The sequence below is a fragment of the Ips typographus genome, linkage group LG9 (genome assembly GCF_016097725.1).
Source record: "Ips typographus isolate SLU linkage group LG9, UJ_Ityp_2.0, whole genome shotgun sequence".
Classification (NCBI taxonomy): Eukaryota; Metazoa; Arthropoda; class Insecta; order Coleoptera; family Curculionidae; genus Ips; species Ips typographus.
In genome coordinates, this window is record NC_138430.1 from 1,723,723 (window position 1) to 1,730,249 (window position 6,527).

Consider the following 6,527-nt stretch of genomic DNA (forward strand, 5'->3'; position numbering starts at 1 on the left):
AGTTTGAAAGAACAGTCAGGAAAATAATACCTTGTAAAACCCAGTTGGAGTAAGAAAATGACCGTTTTAGGCACATTTTTGGAATCCTCATTAAATTTCCTATTCAATAACCCAACAAAACACAACAAAATTTGGTACAGTCAGGGAGAAAGGCGGTGTCAAAGTTTGAACTACCAGAAACACAGTTTGAAAGAACAGTTAGGAACATAATAGCTTGTAAAACCCAGTTGGAGTAAGAAAATGACTGTTTTAAGCACATTTTTGGAATCCTCATTAAATTTCCTATTCAATAACCCAAAAAAACACAACAAAATTTGGTACAGGCAGGGAGAAAAGCGGTGTCAAAGTTTGAACTACCATAAACACCGTTTGAAAGGGCAGTCAGGGACAAAATGGCCTGTAACACCCACTTGCAGTAAAAAAATTACTGTTTTAAGCACATTTTTGGAATCCTCATTAAATTTCCTATTCACTAACCCAAAAAAACACAACAAAATTTGGTACAGTCAGGGAGAAAAGCGGTGTCAAAGTTTGAACTACCAGAAACACCGTTTGAAAGGGCAGTCAGGGACAAAATCGCCTGTAAAACCCACTTGGAGTAAGAAAATTACTGTTTTAAGCACATTTTTGAAATTCTCATTAAAAGAAAAAAAAATGGGGGTAAAATTCCCTGATTTTGTTAGATTCTGACGTTTTTTATGTTTGACAGCTTTGACAGTGACAGTTTTGATCGGACAGTTAACAATTTCAAACTGTCAAAAATCAAAATAGTCGCGTTAAGCAGTTACATTAATCATTCTATTGATACAATACTTTGCTGCTACGTTCTTCCAGTTTGACAGACAAAATGGGCAATTGCGACTTTTGACAGGTGACAGCTGTTAAAATTGAAAGAGAGAGAGATTAAGATTTACAGTTTTGACAGCTCAAACTGACGGATTTGGTATGGAAACCGTTCAAACTGTTCGTCAGCAAAGAACGATTGGTAACTCCAAAACGAGAAGAGTCACATTTTCGATCATAACTCTTAAAAGAGAAAAGAGAGAATTTTGAAATTTGGTCACGTGACTGTATTGGCTTTTAGGCAACTTCTAACTGGTTAGGCAATTTTTGATACAACTCACCGTTTTTGAGATATCGAAGAGAATGTTACATGACAGAAAAAAAAACAAATGTTACTACCTTCATGCCAGTCTTGGCGGCGCTTTAGTCTCATTTACACCGATAACTCATTGAAAAAGAAAGGTAGAATTCTGAAATTTGGTCACGTGACTGCTTAGCTTACAAAACCACTTTTAACAGGTTAAGCAATTTTTTATGCAACGCATCGTTTCTGAGATATTTAGACCAAAACTGAATTAACCTCTTCACGGTAGTTTAAGCAGCCGCACAGGCGCATTTTCAGGTGAAAACCCCTGTTTTGTGAAATTTTGACGCTTGACAACTTTGACAGAGACAGTCCTGACCAGAAAAATGATACTTCCAAACTGTCAAAAATCAAAATGGCCGCTTTAATGGGTTACGCTAATCGTCCAATTGGTGCAAGCATTCTTCTAACTTGACACACAAAGTGGTTTTGTCTTTTGGCAGTTGATGTTGACAGTGGTCAAAAAAAGTACACTTTTGACAGATTGACATTAAAAATGACAGTTTTGACTGCCCAAACTAACTTAGTACTCGCACAGAACATTTTAGGGGTAAACTTCCCTGATTTTGTTAGATTGTGACGTTTTTTTGGTTTGACAGCTTTGACAGTGACAGTTTTGATCGGACAGTTAACAATTTCAAACTGTCAAAAATCAAAATAGTCGCGTTAAGCAGTTACACTAATCATTCAATTGATACAATACTTTGCTGCTACGTTCTTCCAGTTTGACAGACAAAATGGGCAATCGCGACTTTTGACAGGTGACAGTTGTCAAAATTGAAAAAGAGATTGAGATTTACAGTTTTGACAGCTCAAACTGACGGATTTGGTATGGAAACCGTTCAAACTGCTCGTCAGCAAAGAACGATTGGTAACTCCAAAACGAGAAGAGTCACATTTTCGACCATAACTCCTAAAAGAGGAAAGAGAGAATTCTGAAATTTGGTCACGTGACTGTACTGGCTTTTAGGCAACTTCTAACTGGTTAGGCAATTTTTGATACAACTCACCGTTTTTGAGATATCGAAGGGAATGTTACATGATGACCTTCATGTCAGTTAGTGGAGCTACAGTCACAATTTTAATCATAACTCTTAAAAAACGAATGAAAATGAAATTCTAAAATTTGGTCACGTGACTCCTCAACCCAATAGGCAACTTTTATCAAGTTAGGCTAGGTTAGGTTAGGTTAGGTTACAAAGCACCGTTTTTGAGATATTAAAGTGAATGTTACATGATGACGTTCAATGTTCATTTTGACAGCAGAATCATGTTCCCAACGTCAAAATTTACCGTACTTTTAGTAGAATAGTAATATAGTACCAAAATGGCGGCGATTATCCAGTAATCCACGCAGACATCTAAGAAAAACTAATTATCAGGGAAAGTTTTGTGTAATTATCCAAAAAATTCTCCATAACTTAGTTATTTGAACTATTTCGTATAGACACTCTATATAACAAAAGACAGCTAATGAATGAGGCTATCACGTGACGTTGACCGTGATAGGCTAAGTTGTACCGTTTGCCTGCTAGAGGGCGTCAAAGTTGATTATTTTTTTTCAGAGATTTTCGTGAATATCTCGAAAACGAGGTACGGGGGGTAACAACATTTTTACCACAAATTCAGTAATTACTGAATACAATTATTATTAAATATTAATTAATATTACTAATAAACCGTGAAAATTCGTAGTTTATTTGCAATAAGTAAGTAACTGATGTGGTTATTAAAAACAAAGCGAGAACAGAAACCAGAAGCTCATAAACATTTCTGGAAGGGTGTGTATGTTTAGTCGTTACTAATGATTTTTATGAACTGTTTTGTCTTAATAACAGTCATTATGGTTTAATAATTCTTGTAAAGTATGTTATTATAAATATCGTGAAGACTATTAACACTAAATAATCCATAAACTGTGTGCTTCTGAAACAAATTATCAATAAGAAATGTGTTAGTTAATTAAAATTTGTTTGTTACTATAATATATGCTACATTCAGATCAAACAAAAAAATGTCATATTTTGTAAATGTTGGGTGTACACCCCTCACATCGGGGTGTATTTGTGGTACAAATTTTACCCCCCCGTACCTCGATTTCGAGATATTCACGAAAATCTCTGAAAAAAAATAATCAACTTTGACGCCCTCTAGCAGGCAAACGGTACAACTTAGCCTATCACGGTCAACGTCACGTGATAGCCTCATTCATTAGCTGTCTTTTGTTATATAGAGTGTCTGTACGGAATAGTTCAAATAAACAAGTTATGGAGAATTTTTTGGATAATTACACAAAACTTTACTTGATAATTAGTTTTTCTGAGATTGTCTGCCTGGATTACTGGATAATCGCCGCCATTTTGGTACCATTACTATTCAATTAAAAGTACGGTAAATTTTGACGTTGGGAACATGATTCTGCTGTCAAAATGAACATTGAACGTCATCATGTAACATTCACTTTAATATCTCAAAAACGGTGCTTTGTAACCTAACCTAACCTAACCTAACCTAACCTAACCTAGCCTGACTTGATAAAAGTTGCCTATCGGGTTGAGTAGTCACGTGACCAAATTTTAAAATTTCAGTTGTTTTTTAAGCGTTATGGGTAAAATTGTGACTGTAGCTCGACTAACTGACATGAAGGTCAACATGTAACATTCCTTTCGATATCTCAAAAACGGTGAGTTGTATCGAAAATTGCCTAACCAGTCAGAAGTTGCCTTAAAGTCAACACAGTCACGTGACCAAATTTCAAAATTCTCTCTTTCCTCTTTTAGGAGTTATCGGTGAAAATGAGAGTAAAGCGCCACCAAGACTGGCATGAAGGTCAACATGTAACATTCCCTTCGATATCTCAAAAACGGTGAGTTGTATCAAAAATTGCCTAACCAGTTAGAAGTTGCCTAAAAGTCAACACAGTCACGTGACCAAATTTCAAAATTCTCTCTTTCCTCTTTTAGGAGTTATGGTCGAAAATGTGACTTTTCTCGTTTTGGAGTTACCAATCGTTCTTTGCTGACGAACAGTTTGAACGGTTTCCATACCAAATCCGTCAGTTTAAGCTGTCAAAACAGTAAATCTCAATCTCTCTCCCTTTCAATTTTGACAGCTGTCACTTGTCAAAAGTTGCAATTGCCCATTTTGTCTGTCAAACTGGAAGAACGTAGCAGCAAAGTATTGAATCAATTGAATGATTAGTGTAACTGCTTAACGCGACTGTTTTGATTTTTGACAGTTTGAAATTGTTAACTGTCCGATCAAAACTGTCACTGTCAAAGCTGTCAAACAAAAAAAAACGTCAAAATCTAACAAAAACAGGGAATTTTAACCCTAAAATGTTCCGTGCGACTGATTAGTTAGTTTGGGCAGTCAAAACTGTCATTTTTAATGTCAAACTGTCAAAATTTTACTTTTTTTGACCACTGTCAACGTCAACTGCCAAAAGACAAAACCACTTTGTGTGTCAAACTAGAAGAATGTTTGCACCAATTGGACGATTAGCGTAGACTCATTAAAGCGGCCATTTTGATTTTTGACAGTTTGGCAATGTCATATTTCTGGTGACTTGTCACTGTCAAAGTTGTCAAGCGTCAAAATTTAACAAAACAGGGGTTTTCAACCCAAAATGCGCCTGTGCGACTGCTTAAAATACCGTGAAGAGGTTAATTCCGTTGTGGTCTAAATATCTCAGAAACGATGCGTTGTATCAAAAATTGCATAACACATTAAAAGTGGTCTTGTAAGCTAAGCAGTCACGTGACCAAATTTCAGAATTCTACCTTTCTTTTTCAATGAGTTATCGGTGTAAATGAGACTAAAGCGTCGCCAAGACTGGCATGAAGGTCATCATGTAACATTCCCTTCGATATCTCAAAAACGGTGAGTTGTATCAAAAATTGCCTAACCAGTTAGAAGTTGCCTAAAAGTCAACACAGTCACGTGACCAAATTTCAAAATTCTCTCTTTCCTCTTTTAGGAGTTATGGTCGAAAATGTGAGTTTTCTCGTTTTGGAGTTACCAATCGTTCTTTGCTGACGAACAGTTTGAACGGTTTCCATACCAAATCCGTCAGTTTAAGCTGTCAAAACAGTAAATCTCAATCTCTCTCCCTTTCAATTTTGACAGCTGTCACCTGTCAAAAGTCGCAATTGCCCATTTTGTCTGTCAAACTGGAAGAACGTAGCAGCAAAGTATTGAATCAATTGAATGATTAGTGTAACTGCTTAATGCGACTGTTTTGATTTTCGACAGTTTGAAATTGTTAACTGTCCGATCAAAACTGTCACTGTCAAAGCTGTCAAACAAAAAAAAACGTCAAAATCTAACAAAATCAGGGAATTTTAACCCCATTTTTTTTTCTCTTAATGAGGATTTCAAAAATGTGCTTAACACAGTCATTTTCTTACTCCAACTGGGTTTTACAAGGTATTATGTTCCTGACTGTTCTTTCAAACTGTGTTTCTGGTAGTTCAAACTTTGACACCGCTTTTCTCCCTGACTGTACCAAATTTTGTTGTATTTTTTTTGGGTTATTGAATAGGAGATTTAATGAGGATTCCAAAAATGTGCTTAAAACACTCATTTTCTTACTCCAACTGTGTTTTACAAGGTATTATGTTCCTGACTGTTCTTTCAAACTGTGTTTCTGGTAGTTCAAACTTTGACACCGCTTTTCTCCCTGACTGTACCAAATTTTGTTGTGTTTTTTTTGGGTTATTGAATAGGAAATTTAATGAGGATTCCAAAAATGTGCTTAAATCACTCATTTTCTTACTCCAACTGTGTTTTACAAGGTATTATGTTCCTGACTGTTCTTTCAAACTGTGTTTCTGATAGTTCAAACTTTGACACCGCTTTTCTCCCTGACTGTACCAAATTTTGTTGTATTTTTTTTGGGTTATTGAATAGGAAATTTAATGAGGATTCCAAAAATGTGCTTAAATCAGTCATTTTCTTACTCCAACTGGGTTTTACAAGCTATTATGTTCCTGACTGTTCTTTCAAACTGTGTTTCTGGTAGTTCAAACTTTGACACCGCTTTTCTCCCTGACTGTACCAAATTTTGTTGTATTTTTTTTGGGTTATTGAATAGGAGATTTAATGAGGATTCCAAAAATGTGCTTAAAACCGTCATTTTCTTACTCCAACTGGGTTTTACAAGGTATTATGTTCCTGACTGTTTTTTCAAACTGTGTTTCTGATAGTTCAAATTTTGACACCGCTTTTCTCCCTGACTGTACAAAATTTTGTTGTGTTTTTGAGTTGTGTTTTACTATTTACATACTCCTACGTCTTAAAGTCATGATCCTGTCCAGGCAATCACTACAGCGATCTAGAACATGCCCTGCTGCTTCCTCTATTGGCATTCAAATTACCT